Raw genomic sequence first — 20,395 nt, 5'->3', positions numbered from 1 at the left:
AATAATTTCAGTAACAAAACTTGATGCCAGTTCTGACTCACTCCAAATCCCATGTTCATAATTTCTAACATGGACCATCCCTGAAGCAGGAAACAGACATTTTAACATGAACTGTGAAGATCTATAGCAAAACTATGCACTAGAGAGAGCATTCAGATGGGACAAAATTTATTTCTAAATAATGTGGCACTGGAGACCTCCATAAGAAACCAGGGATGACTGTATATCCCCCTTCCATTAATTATATGTGTGTGCGTGTGTGTGTGTGTGTGTGTATACATACATATACATATACATATATATATATATATATATACATATACATATATATATATATAGTGGGCAAATTAGACATATATGATTATAGTGTGCCTCAATTTATGTTGCCATTCTAAAAATTGCTATTTTTATTGATTCCTGACTTGAAAGAGACCTAACAGATATGATCATATGAGGACACTGCGATGCTTAATTTTTTGTGTCAAATTGATTGGTCATGGGATGCCCAGATTAACCATTATTTCTCAGTATGGTTGTGAGAGTGTTTCTGGATAAGAATAGCATTTGATGAATAAACTCACTAAATAGCCTTCCCCAATATAGGTGGGCATCATTCAATACTTGATGGCCTGAATAGAACAAAAGATGGAAGAAGAAGGAATTCGCCCCTTATTTTTTCTGCCTCACTCCTGGGATGGGACATTTCATTGTATCTTTTATTGCTTTCAGACTATGATTTACATATTGGCCCCCCCACTTATCAGGCTGTTGGACACCAACTGGAATATACCACTAGCTTTCCTAGGGCTTCAGTTTGCAGATGACAGATCATGAAACTTCTAGGTTACTGTAATAATGTGAGTCAATTGTTCATTATCTATCTATCATCTATCATCTATCATTTGTCTACCTTCTATCATTATTGACATCTTCTGTCTATACATTTTATAGATAGACTACAGTCTCTCTCTCTCTCTCTCACACACATATGCACACGTGCGTGCACACTCGAGTGCGCGTGCTTTTTTTCTTAGTTCTAGTTCTCTGGAGAACTCTGAGTATTATGGACACTTAGGTTAGGGGGTAAAGATCTTGGTACTCAGAAAAGATAAAGTTAAATAACAACTGTGAATAATCCTATCTCAGCAAGATTTGTGTGTGTGGTGGGGAGGAGTTGCTGTGAGCTGTTCTTACAAATGTGAGCAGTTAGTTGGAGCGTTGTTAACAAAGGCTGCTGTGTTTTGTAGTTCATAGAAATTCAATTAGAAATAAATTTAACATCTTTTCCCTTGTGAAAACAAATTGCTTATAATTTACTAAACTTAATACTGGTGATCCTAGGGTGTACAAGTGTCTTGTTCTGGTAAGTTGTACTAAAGTCTTCACATCTTCTTGCAACTCTTTGCAGAATACAATGAACTCATGTATAATATCTGTTGATTCATTTAGGCATTCACAACAACATGTGGAATGTCTACTCCATGCCAGGCATGGTTTTCAGGTTAACAAGGAAGTGATGTGCAATGGGTAAATTCCTTGTGCTAGTTAACACCTAAACAAACAAACATGTAACATAATATCAGTTATAAGTGTTAAGAGAATGAATGTATAACACTGGAAAAGGAAAGAGAAGGTATCTAGGAGGTTGGAGTGCTATTTAAAATAAAGTTTTCAAAGATGACCTTGCAGAGGAAGTAGCACTTGAGTGACATCATGAAAAGACAAAGGAACAAGCAGAAACATGACAGGCTAAACAAAAAAATACAAACACCCTTAAATAAAGGTTGACTAAGTGCATTTGAGGTTTGGTGAGGAATCTAGAGTTTTTCTAGAGCAAAATGAGAAGTAAGAAATGAAGTTAGAGTAATAAGCAGAGACCACACCAATTACAGCCTTGTACATTATGGATTTGACAAGATGATCATTGGGAGTTTTGAGTAGGGTATGGCAAGATCTTATTTGTGTTTAACAAGTAAGACTTTAATCACGTAGAGTAGATAATGCTCCGTATTGATAAAGACTCTAAAATTATAGAAAAACAAAGACTCATCAGTTGGTCTTTAGAACATTAGGGTCATTTTTTTTTTAAGATTTTATTTATTTATTTGACAGAGAAAGAGATCACAAGTCACCAGAGAGGTAGGCAGAGAGAAAGGGGGAAGCAGGTTCCCTGTAAGCAGAGAGCCCGATGCAGGGCTCGATCCCAGGACCCTGAGATCATGACCTGAGCCGAAGGCAGAGGCTTTAACCCACTGAGCCACCCAGGTCCAGGTTCCCCCATTAATGTCATTTTTAAGTAGAATGATATCATTGCCAATTGCTCTATTAAAGTTTTATTTTCCTTTCAATTTGTTTGAAAACATATATACAGAAAAATTGAATGAATCATAAATGTACAACTAAAGGACTTATTAAAAAGGTAAGTAGAACTGCAAAGGTATTGTTAGGTAAGAAAATAGAGTATTTCCATTATTTTCAGTAACTCCACTTGCGACCCTCCTGCCAAAGGTATTATTATCCTGACTTCTAAAAGTATAGATTATGGGTGCCTGGGTGATTCAGTTAGTGAAGCCTCTGCCTTTGCCTTAGATCATGATCCTGGGATCCTGGGATCGAGTCCTGCATCAGGCTTCCTGCTCAGTAGAGAGCTGCCTTCTCCTTCTCCTTACTCATGTTCTCTGACACCATCTTTGTCTCTCTCAAATAAATAAACAAAATCTTTATAAAAAAATGAAAGTATAGATTACTTAAATCTATTTTTTTTTTAACACTTTCTCTGGAAGTCCTTTACTTAGCTGGACATGCCTTGACACTTAGGATCAGCACAAGATGAAAGGTTAAGGTCTTCTCAGGTCTTTGTCTAGAATGTATCTTATCCGGTGTGGGTTTTTCAATTCTCCCATATACATTCCTGTTTTTGAGTGTCTTAATTTCCTTTTTTTTTAAATTTTTTATTTTTTTATATTTTAAAAATACATAGAGATGGAATCATCAATTGCATGCTCTTTGGGACTTGGCTTCTTTTGTTCAACATTGTATTTGTAGCATTCGGCATTGTAGATCCATCTCCAATGTATCAATTTATTATTTGATACTTTTTTTCTTTATTGTGTTTCTTTTTCCTTTTTTTGTCTTCATTTTTCTTTTTAATGCCAGAAATTTTATTTCCCTTTTTGTCTTAGACATAAAATGTAGACCTTTTGGGTCATGAACCAAATCTGGAGGTGTTTACCTCCCATCCTTAGTGGCCTCTGGACTCCATTTTTGTCCTTGTTGTACATGAATCTCTCCAATGCTCTGCTGGAATTCTCAGTCCCCAGTGATCTTTTCTATAATTGGCTTTTGCTGTCTGGAGAAAATATGGTCCCTTATTCTGGACTTATCTTCCTGGGATTTCTTTCTTTCCCAGATCTGGGCCTTAGAATTCCCTGCCTTGGGAATGCTTTACCATCATCAAACACATTAGTTTTTGCTGATTTTTCTCATTCTTCTTAGTGAGAATGTAGATATGAACAAATAAGTTCACTTTTACCATAACATTTTGATAAACTTTTAGTCATTCTTTAAGATAACTAATAATCTGAATGCCTTGGATTTACTATAAATGTTGTCATCAATTTAGAATTTTACTGATTATTTTAAATGGAAACCTGTTTATTCACAAATGGAGTAGCTTTCCATTAAAAACTGAAAGGGGGCACTTGGGTGGCTCAGTAGGTTAAAGCCTTTGTCTTTATCTGTCATGATCCCAGGGTTCTGGGATGGAGCCCCTCATTGGGCTCTCTTCTCAGCAGGGAGCCTGCTTCCTCCTCTCTCTTTGCCTGCTTCTCTGCCTACTTGCGATCTCTGTCTGTCAAATAAATAAAATCTTAAAAAAAAAAACAAAACTGAAAGAAATGATAAGTTATAAAAGCTTATTTTTACTAATTCTGTTCTGGAAAAGCTCTAGGAAATCACATATAGGACTTCTAAGTGCTGAATTTAAACTTCTGTTTCCTTGGGAAAAGAAAAGCAGACTTGTTTTTGCCATTAAGAAATAAATTTAATACTGACTATAAACCATTGTAACTTGAAGAACAGAAAATTTTGTATACTAACTTGACACCTAACAAAAGACCTTGGAGAGAACAATCATATTTAGATGCAATGTGTTTATAAGATTTTTCCATTCCATTATGAAATTTTTTTCTAGCTTCATAGATGAGGGAAAATAAGTAACTTCTCTATGTCACACAGTACATAAGTAACAGAGATTGACCTCAAACACTCCTAACTGCTATAAATATTCTAAGATGACTCATAGTGTCACCAAAACTTCTTTAAATCTTAGTCCTTGTCTAGTTGCTATGCTCTTCCTTCCCAAAATTTCCTAATAAAATTTTTTGAAAATGAAAGAGCAATGCCTTCTTTGTGAACTTCTTCACTTCCTCTCTTTGCAGTTTGAATTACTAAGGAGCATTTATATTCTCAAGTTTTTGGAATTTTACAAAACTAAATAAACAGACAAATAATAACCTAAACCAATAGGTAAAGATATTAAAGAATAGATTGTTGCTTTAGCTGAAAGGTTGGACAAAATTATTTCAAGATCACCTGCCAAGTTCAATAGTATACATTGTTATAACTAACTTCAGGCTGTTTTGTTATTTAATATAAATAATTTTAAATATTTTGAAAATAACTGTAAAATATTTTATCATAGTGATATATTTCAAATATATGTAATGTTAATGTGCAAATTACATTAAACCTTTTGAAATTTATATAAAGGTCCCATAAAGCTCTAGAACTATTTTCTCTTCTATTCACCACTTACATTTCCCTTTCTAAATGTATATAATTTGTTTTGCTATTAATAGTCTATCTTTTGAGCCCAGCCAATGTGGTATCTGATAATGACTGTCTGACATAAGTCAGCAGTGCCTTTCTCTCCAGAAAATGATGTAGTCTACATGTCATGTGTATTGTCTTTGTGGTACATAAGTATCTATGTGGTAATTAAAGCAAGCAGCTAAAGCAATCATGTGCTATTAGGGAGAAATGCTTGTGATTAGAATAAAAGATGATTATTATATTAATATTTCAGGTGGCAGAGTCTGTCTGAGGGGAAGCTATTTCTAGAAGGACTCTGGGACTTTGTCCTTCAGGTGCATATGCTAGTCCCAAATTCCATAACTAAAAACCTAACTACATTTATCTAATATGACCCTGCATGACTTTTCCCACAGACTACTAGAGTTCATTGGATATAGAGAGAAGGAGAACAGAGGGTAGAGAATGGTACTATATGGGAAGCATCAAATCAGATAAATACCAAGCACTTTCATGTATTCTCAAACAACAGGCAGGATGCTAAAAGTTATTGACAGAAATGTTGAACACTCTGCCTCAGAAAGCCTGTATTAGCAAGAAGTCAAGGCTATGTGCATGCTTTTTATTTTTATTTATTTGAAAATATTTATTTATTTGACAGAGAGAGTGAGAGAGCACAGCCGGGGGAGCAGGAGAAGGACAGGGAGAAGGAGGCTCCCCACCAAGCAGGCAGGGAGCCCAATGCAGAGCTCATTCCCAGGACCCTGGGATCATGACCTAAGCAGAAGGCAGACACTTAACCACCTGAGCCACCCAGGTGCCCCTATGTGCATGGTTTTTAATTGAACATCACAATATAAGTGTATTATTATATTGTGAACATCACAATATAAGTGTATCACAATATAAGTGTATAGATTTTTTTTTTTATTGCTGCTGTGACAAATTATCACCAACTATGGATGAAAACACACAAATCTATTATCTTACAGTTCTGTAGCTTTGAAGTCTCAGCAGGCTAAAATAAAGATGTCTCTCAGCGTTTATTCCTTTCTGGAAGTTCTAAGTAAAGAATTGATTTCTTTGTCTTTTCCCGTTTCCAAAATCTGTCCACATGCATCCTGTTGGGGTTCCATTATTCTATTTTCAAAGTCAGTAACATCAGATTTCTTTCTGACCCTTCTTCTGTCATTGCATCACCATCTGACATCAGAAAAGAAAGGTTCTCCACTTTTAAGGACTCACATGGTTAATCGCCTTCACCTAGATAATCCAAGGTAACATATTTCAATATTCTTAACCCTTATCGTAGCTCCAAGTTTCCTTTTGCTGTGTAAGGTCACACATTCATAGATTTTGAGAATTTAAGTGTGGACATTTTGAGGGGCCATTATTCTGCCTACTGCAGTTACTGTAAAGGTAGTTTTTTTTTTTTTTAAAGATTTTATTTATTTATCAGAGAGAGAGGGGGGGAGAGAGCAAGCACAGGCAGACAGAGTGGCAGGCAAAGGCAAAGGCAGAGGGAGAAGCAGGCTCTCTGCTGAGCAAGGAGCCCGATGTGGGACTCGATCCCAGGACGCCGGGATCATGACCTGAGCCGAAGGCAGCTGCTTAACCAACTGAGCCACCCAGGCGTCCCACTGTAAAGGTAGTTTAAAAATGAAACTTAAGTTACAGTTTAGAGGAAAAAAAAGAAAGAGCTATGTGGGCAAGATAAAAGGGAAGAGTTTATCAAAGAGGTAGAGGATAAATTGATCCTTGAAAAGTAGATTATTTGCTTTTTGATTTTTGTTCTGCCTCTTGAATCATCTTTACTTCAGAAAAATCAATTATTTTGTCAAGGTTTTCTAAGTTATTAGCATAGATTATAACATTATTTATGTTTTCTCAATTTACCCTCAAAACAACCATACTAGAGAGGGATTATTATTAATCCCTGTTCGGTAGCTAAAGAAAAATTAGGTAAAGTAAATTACCCCAAATCACACATCTTGTGTGTATTGAAACTGAATGCAGAACAAAAAGAGTCAAACATTATAAACAGTATGATTGGCACCTGTGACCACAGTTAACTACCATACTCCACACTCCTTATTTACATTTTCCTTTGAAAATCTAATATTTTTTGTGGTATTTTCCCTTTTAAAACACACTTTTATTTATTTTTTAAAACATAAAATATTACATCCCATGTTCCTTAAATAAATGTATGTTATTTTCAAATGTATTGATTCGTCCTTTTATGTGTATAATTTTCTTACTCCTTTTTTCTTCTAATTTATTTTTTCTTCAAACATCTGGTGTTGAATGCCTAATTATATTTTCTTCAAAAAGAGTAAGGTATGAAATTAACTTCTGAGTATGAATTTTACCATATCTTGAAAATATTCAAAGACAGTATTTTTATTTTAATTATTTTAAGAAATTGTAATTGCATTGTTGAAGTTTTTCCCTCATGGCAATTCATGATTATTACAGACAAATAAAAATCAAGAAAGCAGAAGAGGGAAGTAAATAAACTATCTTATCACCAAGAGCCCTAGAGATCTCAAGAATAATCTTGGTTAGTCATTTGGTGAGGATTCTTCAAGGACTCTTTTTATGTTGTTTCTAATTTTTATATATACTTAAAAAGTAAGATAATAATACTGTTTATGTTTGACTCTTTTTGTTTTGTTTTTTATTTTTGTATATACTTGCGAAAACAAGATAATATATACTGTTTATAATGTTTTACTTCCCCTGTAGAAATATATGAAAGAGATGTTATCATGTCAGCAAATCTATCACTCATCATCATTCTTGCTGATTGCATAGTGGGCCTTCAGTGAAGATCTCAGAATGTATTTAACTAATCCTCCCTAATTTTCCCAATTTTGCATTAGCGTAGACAATACAGCAATGAACATCTATTCACTTTTGGCTCTGTCTGTCTACCCTCTCTGTAGATGGTATTTGCCTCTCTGATTATATGCTTTGCATATTATAGTACATAATATATTACTAAGTATGTGAGTTCTCCTCTCAGTTTTCTTGGAGTTGAATCTCTTTACCAAAATGGAGTTTGGGCTAGTCATTTAGGTCCTCTGTGACTCAGTTTTCTCATGCATGGCTAAGTAATAATATTCACCTCATGGGATTGTGGTGAGAATTAATAGGACAACACATGTAAACAGTTTATAAAAGTACCTGACATATATTGTCAATAAATGTTAGTTCTTATAATTTGCATTTATTCCTAGAAATGATATTCAAAACGTCAGAAGGAATTCACATTTTATGGTGATGTAAGGCTGCTACATACCATTTGAACTCAGAGGATATTTAAAAGATAGTGTTTCCTATAGTAAACAGGCCCCTTTAGAAAAAAATCATTGAAACATAAGCTGCTTTTCCTTTCCTGATTTTAGACATTGAATTCAAAAAGCAATTTTAACACTAGCCATCAGGGAGATTCAAATTAAAACTACATTGAGATATCACCTTACACCAGTTAGAATGGCCAAAATTAGCAAGACAGGAAACAACATGTGTTGGAGAGGATGTGGAGAAAGGGGAACCCTTTTACACTGTTGGTGGGAATGCAAGTTGGTACAGCCTCTTTGGAGAACAGTGCGGAGATTCCTCAAGAAATTAAAAATAGAACTCCCCTATGACCCTGCCATTGCACTCCTGGGTATTTACCCCAAAGATACAGATGTAGTGAAAAGAAGGGCCATCTGTACCCTAATGTTTATAGCAGCAATGGCCACCATCGCCAAACTGTGGAAAGAACCAAGATGCCCTTCAATGGATGAATGGATAAGGAAGATGTGGTCCATATACACTATGGAGTATTATGCCTCCATCAGAGGGACGAATACCCAACTTTTGTAGCAACATGGATGGGACTCGAAGAGATTATGCTGAGTGAAATAAGTCAAGCAGAGAGAGTCAATTATCATATGGTTTCACTTATTTGTGGAGCATAATAAAAAGCATGGAGGACATGGGGAATTAGAGAGAAGGGGGTTGGGGTAAATTGGAAGGGGAGGTGAACCATGAGAGACTGTGGACTCTGAAAAACAATCTGAGGGCTTTGAAGTGGTGGGGGGGGGTGGGAGGTCAGGGTACCAGGTGGTGAATATTATAGAGGGCACAGATTGCATGGAGCACTGGGTGTGGTGAAAAAATGATGATACTGTTATGCTGAAAATAAATAAATTAAAAAAATAAATAAAAAAAAACAATTTTAAGGGATTAGTTTATATTAGGGAAAATTATCCAGAGAAAGAGATGGAAGATTCTGTCACTTTGAAAACAAAAGGAAAAGCAATAAAATACAAATCTAAAAACAGGTCATTAATATTCAATATGAATTTCTAATTGTTCTCAACCTAGTTAGTGCCAACATCATAATATGTATAAAAATATTATCTTATGGAGTCATTTCATCTGTCTGTAAGAGTACTAGGAGAATTTATATTTAAAAAAATGAAGTTTTACATCAAATGATAGGACTGTTGCATTAATAAAAGAGGTTTATATTTAAAAAGTGTAAAAATGCCATCTGTCTTTATTTCGTTAATATTGTTAATACGCTCAGTTATCCATTGAATATTCTGCTGGCTAGCTTTTTTGTCAGAAAAAGAATCATTTCTGTGGATAGGATACAATGTTTTTCCAAAAAAAAATCACTTAAAATGCATACATTTATGCCAAGACTCTTAAGTAATAATTTAAATAAACATTTTTTGAACTGAATATAACTCATCACCAAATGGTTAATTGGTCTTTTGGTGTGGGAAAACCCCAGATTACTTCAGGGGCAGGGTGATTTATTGACATGGGGAAGACCATATAACTATCAATTTCAGAATGTGCTACGGATACCATGACACAAAGTCTTTGTGGTTAGACCATAGTATAACTTAATTTTAGTTAATTAACAAAGCATAAAAAGTAAACATATTGTGAAATGAAAGACACTTAGGCTAAAAGAGTATAATCCAAGAGCATTAAACCTAAGTTTGCTTAGGAAATAGTACAAATGAACATTGGACACAGAAAAGTGTCTTTTCTGACTTATGTTAATGTTGGCAAGTAAAATACAATAATCCTGTGGAGGTAATTACCTCTTTTATTTCCTAAGTATAAAATGAACTCTAATTACTTACTTTGATGAGCTTAAATATATTCAAATTTAAATACTAGAGATCATCAGTATATGTTACCTTCACCATGCTATATTGCCTATCTCATTTAAAAACTGATATCATATGATGTTTGCCACCAGCTGGGATGGAGTAACAGGGACTGGATATACTCTCTTTCTTGGGACAGCTGAAAAGCTGTACAAAATATAAGAAACAATAGGGTCACGATTGAGTATCAGGCGACAAGAGACAATGATTCTTGAGCATGGTAAGACTTATACTTGATGCAGCATAACACCTGGAGAGAGTTTCCAGGATGCAGTACAGAAAAGAAAAACCAGGGAGAAGCCAGTGATTTCCCTGCATTGAGGGTATGGGGCTGGAAGTTGGTTTTAGTCAATAAATGGGAAGGATTAGAGTTCAAAGGGCAGATTGGTAGACAGGAGACATGCCCAGAAAAGGAGCTCTGGAGATCTGCTGAAGGTTCTGGACTCAAGTCTTCAGCTGATACCAGTTAGTGGTTTTACATCCAGATACTGACCTAGGCTGGGGAAACAAGAAAATGCCCCAAACAGTAACAAAAAAAGAGTTCCAAGAATTCACATGGCCCAGGAAACATACATGTTCCCAGTAGCCAAATTGGATGAACCCCATAATTCATGAGGCATCAAGGAGCAGACTCAGACAAGCTTTGCTTCAGGAATGAGGCAAAATTAGCCTTAAACTAAATGCTTTTCTGATCCTACCAGACAAAGACTAAATATTTTGAAGTAAATTAACTGTATTATAGGAAAAAAATCAAGAATATTTATAGATAAGTACAATATATTTTATATGTACATACACATATATACACACACACATGTCCATACCATAAACGTAGTCTGTATATCTACACACACATAGATATAGACATATATAGACAACTGGTATCATATGTTCTGATGAATAATATATTTTCAAGTAGAGAACCACATTATAGGTGAATACTTCATTAGAAGTGTGTGCCTATGTTTAAATTTGCTGATTGATACTATTTTACTGACAAAAAGACAAATATGTTAATTATACCCTCACACAAAATGACATCATGATACATCATACAAATAATTTACATTATAAAATGTATTTTGGCAAAATTATATTTTCATCTGGCACACTGAAGCAAGAACACATTGAAGTAGATCATTTTGTATAGTGCCACTATCACAATTTATCACAATAAATTAATAATTTGCAATATTAATTCAACTGAGCCTGCTGTTGTCTTTGCAGTTGACTTTAAAGCATTTATAGTTTTAAAGCAGAAATAAGAATAATGAGTTAATTCTGCCCAGAACAATCTATACTTTCAACACTATCCTGATCAAAATACCAATGGCGTTTTTCAAAGTGCTGGAACAAACAATCCTAAAATTTGTATGGAATCAGAAAAGATCCTAAATGACCAAGGAAATGTTGAAAAAGAAAAATAAAGCTGGGAGCATCACGTTGCCTAATTTCAAGCTTTATTACAAAGCTGTGATCACCAAGACAGCATGGTAGTGACACAAAAATAGACACACAGACCAATGGAACAGAGTAGAGACCCCAGATATGGACCCTCAACTCAATGGTCAAATAATCTTTGACAGAGCAGGAAAAAATATACAATGGAAAAAAGATCAATAAGTGGTGCTGGTAAAATTGGACAGCTTTATACAGAATAATGAAACTTGACCATTTTCTTACATGATATACAAAGATAAATTTAAAATGGATGAAAGACTTCAATGTGAGACAGGAATCCATCAAAATCCTAGAGGATAACATAGGCAGTATGCTCTTTGACATCAGCCACACCAATTTCTTTCAAGGCATGTCTTCAAAGGCAAAGGAAACAAAAGCAAAAATGAACTTTTGGAACTTCATCAAGATACAAACTTCTGCATAGCAATGGAAACAGTCAACAAAACAAAGAGGCAACCCACAAAATGGGAGAAGATATTTGTTCATGACACTACAGACAAAGGGCTGGTATTCAAGATCTATAAAAAAAAACAAATAATCAAGTAAAAAAGACTGTGTACTCCAAGAAACAAAGTGATGGCTTTAGAGGGAAAAGGCGTAGGGGGATGGGTTGGCCTGGTGATGGGTATTAAGGAGGGCATGTATTATATGGAGCACTGGTTGCTATATGTAAACAATGAATCTGGAACACTACATCAAAAAACTAATGATGTACTGTATAGTGACTAACATAAAATAATCAAAAATAATAATAAAAAATTTTAAATAAATGAGTAAAAGTACGTTAGTGACATAAGTATAAATATAACAAGTTATTTGGAAACAATATGACAAACATGAAACAGTATTTGTATTATAATTGAAGTGAAGTCTTTATTGTGAATCAATTTGCTTTATTTTGACCTCAGTAGCAGAAACAACCTATTAAATAATCAAAGAAATGCATCAAAAAATATGAGTTTATACTTAGTTTTATATTTCTGCATGTCAAAGGAGTAATTTAACTGAGATAACATAAGATTGTTTTTTGGAAGAACTTTCATATAGTAATTAAGCTAGATTTTTACATGTGTATTATATTACATGGAAAAGAAATTCCTAACAGAACCAGTGGACTAAAGTCATGTATGGAAACATTATAATTATTAACTTTGGAAAAAACTCTTGAATTCAAAGTGTAAAAGATATTATCTAATTTAGGTCTTTTGATAATTTTCTTCCATTAAAATGCAACTGGTTTGCATTCCATTTACTTTGGATATCTAAAGTAAAACAAACAAAAACAAGAGAAAAACAAAACAAAAAAAAACCTTGTACCATGCCAGAAATTTCATCCAATATCTGGAGGAGATGGAGGTTTGGGGGAGGGGGTAGACCTCTTGATTCCTCTTGTTACTGGAACCATGCTTCCTTGCCTGTGTATTTCACTAGCACAGTATCAGTGCAAAGAAACGTGTAATCAGCGTTCATTTATTGGTGGCAAGCAAGAAAAAATAGCCTTAGGCAAGTTAAATGAAAAGATGATTTATTAGGAGTCTATGAGATGAGAAAAAGCTAAAAACCTGGCTTTAGAATTAAAACAAACAAATAAACAAACAAAAAAATGGGAGCAGTCCTGGTGATCCAGGCAGCCAGTGGAGACAATCACTTAACAGCACCCCATTTGAACTGAATGGACTCCATCCATGTGCTGGTTATTACACCATCATAAAAAAATTATGCCAATACCCTGCAGCTTAAAGCAGCCATTTTATCATGCTTATAGAGTCTGGATGTCAGAAATCCAGAAATCCAGACAAGGTCCCTCATATGGAGGCCTTAGCTAGAAAGACCCAACCACAGGTGAAGGCACTGTATTGCTGGATGCTGAAATGGTTTCTGGGCATCTTCATTCTTAGTTGACAGGTGTTCCTTGCTGTCAGTTAGGGCCCTCAACTGGAGCACTTTCAAAAAGTCTTTCCATATGGCATGGATTTCTTCCCAGCATACTGGTCTCGGGGTATTCAGAAATTTTATGTGGCCACTCTGGGCACCATAAAAAATGTCCAAATACAAGGCAAAATTTTCACTGCTTTTTAGAACCTAGTTTTAGAAGTTATATTATGTTATTTCTGCCATATTCTACTGGTTGAGTTAGTTATAAGCTGACTCAGATTCAAGGGGAAAACATAGATCCCACTTTTCAAAGGGAGTGTGGTAACATCACCTATTAATGTAGAAGACCATGCTTGTTGGGAGATATTGTGGTCACTTTTGGAAAATATTATCCTTCAATACCTCTTTTCTATTTATATACAAGCACACATTTGATTCCAGTGGGTATCTGAATGGACAGATTTTATGAACAGGTTTCTATTTCTGTCTAGAATCTCACCTTCTTTACCAATAAGAAGGTACTTTGTGGAGAAGAAGGTCTTCTGATTTAGAGAAAGGGAAATATCTAAGGGAAATGGAGGCTGGAAGAAATATCAAAAAAGAGAGTTAGAGTCTGGTGTGCCTTTGGTATCATAAATGTCACAGCAGCTGGTGAAATAGACCAGGGGCAGTGATTCTATGAAATTCATAAGATTTCTTAAAACTTTGAATTTCCCTTTGTTTGTTCTTCTGTTTCCCCAAAGGGATTTGAAGTAAAAAAACCTTCATACCAAAAAGCATGTATTTGTCTTTGAGCATACCAAGAAAATGTTGAGCTGGAGTAAAGATAAACCACTAAGGAGGCAAATGAGAAAGGGTGTTTAATGTTAACAGTCAGAGAGGAAGGAAAAGCAGGCTGGGTCCATGGGGATCACACAGGGAAAAAAAATAAGAAAAGAACAGGAAACTGGCCTTCACCTTAAACACAGCCCTTGGGATTTTATAGCCTGAAATCCCTAGAAAAGGGCTACAATGGCTTAAAACAAGCCGGATGTTAACTATGCCAGCTGAATCAAACTAGATCCAAATATTTAAACCTGACAAATATCTGGTTGTAAACCAGGAGCGGTTTTCAATGGCTAATGCAGAATTATGATTATTTTCTTCTAGGCCCTTACACTGGTTCTACCTGTTTTCTCCCCCCCCCCTCTTTTCTACACTCCCCACTATTTTTATTTGTTAAATCATTTTTAGTGTTTTCTCTCCTTTTACAATTCGTGAAGGTAGAAGGAGAAATGAAAATATTTAAAGTCATATAATTCAACAGTCTCATTTTAACAAAAAAAGAAAGCAGCCTCAGAGAAGTAACATGCTCAGAGTCAAGGTGGATTCTTGGGAATAGCAGTGTTGTGGATGAATGTTGCTGTACCACTCACGTGGTTCCTAGGATCTGAGACTGCCGGTCTAGCCTGGCTTGAGGCTGAAGTCCCAGAGAAGGAAAATCGTAGAACTATCAAAAGGTCCTTATGTCAGTTTGAGCTCTGTGGGGAAGCTGACGGCAAGACAGAACTAGAAAGGCCTGGGATTTTGGGGGCGAGGCACCTATGAAGAATAAAGAAAAATAAAAGAGACAGAGAGAGGCTTCAGATCACAATGTTCGTCTGACACTCTGAAGGAGAAAGTAAAAGAAAGAAGAGACTCTGATTCCTATATTGTTCTGAGAAAGTGTCAGCAAGGTTGATGGAGTGTCCAGAGTGAAAATTCATCATTAGAGGAGTCCCACATTGGGCAGCAATGTCTCAGCTCTAAAATCACTAGTCATTGTTCAGCCATTGGCCAAGAGCAGCCTGGAAGGAGGGGAGGAGTGAGAACACTGCAGTAGATCCCCAAAATGTGGTAGCTGCAGACTTTGGTGATCTATACTCCTTGGAGCAGATTCTCTCTCTCTCTCTCTTTTTTAAAATTAGCATATAATGCATTACTTGTTTCAAGGGTACAGGTCTGTGATTCATCCGTCTTACACAATTCACTGCACTCATCATAGCACATACCTTCCCCAGTGTCCATCACCCAGCCACCCCATCCCTCCCCGCCTCCCCAGCAACCCTCAGTTTGTTTTCTGAGATTAGGAGTCTCTTATGGTTTGTTTCCATCTTGTTTCATTTTTCCCTCCCTTCCCCAATGATCCTCTGCCTTGTATCTCGAATTCCTCATATCGGTGAGATATGATAAAAGTCTTTCTCTGGTTGATTTATTTCACTTAGCATAACACCCTCTAGTTCCATCCATGTCATTGCAAATGGCAAGATTTGGGGGGTCTTGATGGCTGCATAGTATTCCATTGTGTGTGTGTGTGTGTGTGTGTGTGTGTGTCACATCTTCTTTATCCATTCATCTATTGGTGGACATCTAGGTTCTAGTTTGGCTATTGTGGACATGGCTGCTATAAACATTCGGGTGCATGTGCCCTTTCAGAAGCATGTTCTCTCTAGAAGCTGTTCTGAGTCATACAATGACTGCCTCAGTTTGCTTCTGTATAACTTATTTCAAATGGGTCTGTAGTAAAGTGGACAAGAGAATTAGATGTCTTCTGCTATGTAACAAATTACCATAAACATAGTGGCTTAAAATAGCATACAGGTATTATCTCATAGTTTCTGTAGGTTAAGTCTGAGTAAAGCTTATCTGGGGCATCTACAAGGCTACAATTCAAGTGTCAGTCAGGGCTGAGTTCTCATCTGAGCCTCAGCTGTGGAGGGTAGGATTTCCCAAGCTCATATGGTTGTTGACAGTACCCAAGTCCTCACAGCTTGTATTGCAAGCTTCAGTTTCTTTTTGGCCATTGACCAGAGACTATCCTCAGTTCCTTGTTATGTGGCTTTCTCAGTAAGGCAGCCTGCTTTTTAAAGCCAGCAGGGGAGAGATTAGTAAGATGGACATTATAATCTTATATAATGTTATCATGTACATGTAATCATGTATATTCCATCATTTTTGTTGTATTCTCTTGGTCAGAAGCAAGCCACAAGTCCCACCCGCACACAAAGGGAGGGGAAAACAGATTGGCATGAGTACCAGGAGGTGTGGATAATTGAGGACATCTTAGACTATCGGCTACAGTGAGAGGCAGTGTTTATTGGAAGCAAAGGGCTGCTGAGCCCCTGTACGCATGATCATTTGAGTTCTCCCCTCTGAGACCAAACCTTGAGAGATTCAAATATAGGCATGGTCATGATCTCAAATCATTTTGAATATTCATGAGTGGAACAGGTTTATTCACTTGTTATAGGTTATATACATTATCAGAATGGGTTTGATGGGAAAGTTGGGAGACACTAAGTATGTTAGTGTCCTCATGACTGAAAATATTCTCCCCATGCTATCCATTATACTCCACACTGCCAAAATACCCTTTCATTTAGATTCATCCAAACTGGATCAAGTCACTTAATATTCTTAAGCATCGGTTTCCATACTCATTAATCTCCTGCTCCCATCTTAGGAGCCTTTGACACCTGAAATTATTCCCTCAGCTATGAATGCTCTCCTAGACTTTGCAATCACATTCTGTAGGTCATTGCTCAAAAGGCATTTTCTCAGTGAAATCTATCCCACCAATTTCTTTTAAATTGCAACCTACCCCTTCCTTCAGAGCTCTTGATTCTTTTTACCCTGCTTGACTTCTATTCTTTTCCACAGTATTTATGGGTTGCAAGTACACCATATATCATTACTCATTTATTTGACTTCTTTTTTATTGTCTGTGCCTTTTAGAATGTAAGTTTTATGATGGAGATATTTGCCACTTTTGTTCATTCATGTAGCTCAAGTATCTAGAGAAACAATGTAGATAGTAGGCACTCTACAAAAAAATACTTATAGAATGAATTAGTATCTTTAAAGAACTCTCTGTGACAGGTATTATTATTATCACCTTCAGGTTACAAATGAGCAAACAGATGCACAAAGTGGTGAGCAAATTTCCCTGACTGTTCAAATGATAATTGACAGAACCCAGAATCAAATACAGGTAGTATAACTATGGAATTTGACCTCAAAAACGATATATTGCTTTGCAAGAAGAGAGAGAAAATAAAACATGCAAAAATGAAACTTTCATATTGTCTGAAAATACATATAGCCCTTCTTAACAGTTTTGCTTCCCTGTCCCATTACTATGTCTCCAGAAGTTTTAGCACATATTTTCAAAATTTTCAGAAAAATATAATAACAAGAAATGAGTTCATCGCACAGATGCAAACTTTACATTCAAGTATTGTTAAATTTCCCCCTCAAATAATATAAGTAATATTCCCCCTCCCAGAATTCTAACATTTTTCCTTAGTGGTTGAAAATCTCAACAATAGAAAGGACACAAGTACTATTAATAAGGTGCCTTTCAGTTCATCTTTCTAGATAAATCCTTAACAAGGAGAATGAGTAGATTTAAATTAATGACTATTCAGAGGTTTTCAAGCACTTTATAGATCTCAATATTTGGTCTAGTTCATTATTCTTCATGGATCTCACTCTCACTAAAATACACATTTACAGTGAAGTTTCACTTCAAAATCTGGGTCAAAATTATCTAAGCTTGACCTTGAAGTAAACTGTAGAAATAAGATGATAATTTCATGATATAATCAGGGAATTCCTGAACAAGTTCACTGTCATGTCACTGTGAATGCTCTTTTTTTTTTTTTTAAAGATTTTATTTATTTATTTGACAGAGAGAAATCACAAGTACACCGAGAGGCAGGCAGAGAGAGAGAGAGAAGGAAGCAGGCTCCCTGCTGAGCAGAGAGCCCGATGCAGGACTCGATCCCAGGGCCCTGAGATCATGACCTGAGCCGAAGGCAGCGGCTTAACCCACTGAGCCACCCAGGCGCCCCATGCTCTTTTTTTTTTTTTTTTTTTAAGATTTTATTTATTTATTTGACAGAGAGAGATCAGGAAAGCCCAGTGAGGGGAGTGGTAGAACGAAAAGCAGGCTGCCCGCTGAGCAGGCAGCCTGATGTGGGCCTTGATCCCAGGACACAGGGATCATGATCTAAGTCAAAGGCAGTTGCTTAGCCAACTGAGCCACCCAGGCACCCCACCACTATGAATGCTTTTAATAAAAATCTTTCACAAATAGTTTTCCTAATTGTCAAGTACATTGTGAGAATCGTAACAGAAGAGTGTGGATTAGGAGGAGAAGACCCAAGGTCTGCCCCTGGTGCTGTCATTGTCTTACAGTATGGCCTCATGTAAATAATTTTTTTTCTCTGGGTCTCAAATATTTCATCAATTGGAGAGAGTTATGGTGTGGCTTCTATGTGACTTCCAGCCCTAATAAGACCGATGAATCCATGAAAAGTGAGAAATCCATAATTAATGGTAAGGTTACATGAAACAGAGTTTCCAAACTGTGACTATGATTTAAAGTCTCTTAAACTGAAATCTAGGATCTGAGTATATCTAAGAAACTGGTGAACAGATGGCCCCCCCATTGTCTATTGGCTTCATTTATTTTATATGATGATGGATGGAATTTCTAGAAGGACAGCTGTTGTACACTTTCCCTGGATACTATATCAGACAGTTATTATTAACAATAAAATCCATAACAAAGCACCCTAAAATACAGTGGCTTCCAATAATATACATTTATTCTCATGCTCACAGGTCAGGAGGTTGAATGGCTTGTTGATCTAAGCTGGCTCCACTAGGCAGGCTATATCTGGCTGTGTATAATCTAAGCATGGTTCTAGGTTATCAGTGGGGTTTCAGGGCTTATATTTACTTCACGTAGTTTGTTCTAGGGACCAAGTTGATGGGACATCAGCTATTACAAAAAATCATCATGGAAGATTTATGAACCACAAGCAATAAGACAAACCGTGCAAGGCTTTTATTTCTATTACATATGTCAATATCACATATAGGCCAAGGCACGTCATGTGGTCAAGCCTAATATCAAGAAGTAAGAAAGTATACTTTTTTTTTTAAGATTTTATCAATTTATTTGACAGACAGAGATCACAAGTAGGTAGAGAGGCAGGCAGAGAGAGAGGAGGAAGCAGGCTCCTCGTGGAACAGAGAGCCTGATGCGCAGCTCGATCCCAGGACTCTGGGATCACGACCTGAGCTGAAGGCTTAGGACTTCACCACTAGCTTAGTGGTGAGTTAGTTTAAGGCTTAAGCCTTAAACCACTAAGCCACCCAGGCGCCCCATAGAAGTATATTTTTTTGAGGTGTAGCATAGACGTAGATGTAGGATAATAAAGAATTATCAATAAAAGTTTAATCTATCACAAAGGCAAGGTGAAGGGATCCACATGTGTTCCTGAGGCTAGCTTCATGGACTGCTTTGAACCCTATCAAGGGAAAAAAAAAAAAAGATTTCCCAATTTGGACAAATGTCACAGGGCTTATCAGGATTCAGTCCCCAGCAAGAACTGAGGAACGTAGTGTTGTTTTGTCATGGGAGATCATTACAGTATTTTATTTAGGGTGGAGGTATCTGGATGGCATCACTGTGGGCTCGGAAGCAGTGGAGAACAGCAGCATCGATGATACAGGGTGTCTGTGACCCTCAAGTGCCTCTTTACGTGATAGCCTCATTGAAGACTATGAGGACTTGAGCAGATTTATTTGTAAACAGATACCTCATTGTCCTGGGAAGGTCTCAAAATTAAATGAAGAAAATGGCAGGTGTTAGGACTGAATCATGTACTCTGCAATTTCATATGTTGAAGTCTTAATACCCAGTACATGCTAGTGACTGCTTAGAGATAGAGCCTATAAAGAAGCAATTGGTTAAATTAAATCATAAGATAAGGCCCTAATCCAATAAGTCTGGTGTCCTTGTAAGAATGGGAAGAGAGGCAAAGAATGGACATGCATTGGGAAAGACTATGTGAGGACACAGCAAGAAGGTGCTGTCTCCAAGCCAGGAAGAGAAGCTTCAGGAGAAATCGAATCTGCTGACACTTTGATCTTGGACTTCCAGCTTCCAGAATTCTGGAAAATGAAATTTCTGTTGTTTAAACCATCCAGTCTGGTGGCTGGTATTTTGTTAACACAGCCCTAGCAACCAAATG

This window comes from Mustela putorius, unplaced genomic scaffold, assembly GCF_011764305.1.
Source record: "Mustela putorius furo isolate JIRA1106 unplaced genomic scaffold, ASM1176430v1.1 tig00000430_pilon_pilon_pilon, whole genome shotgun sequence".
NCBI lineage: Eukaryota > Metazoa > Chordata > Mammalia > Carnivora > Mustelidae > Mustela > Mustela putorius.
This window is presented reverse-complemented; position numbering follows the sequence as displayed.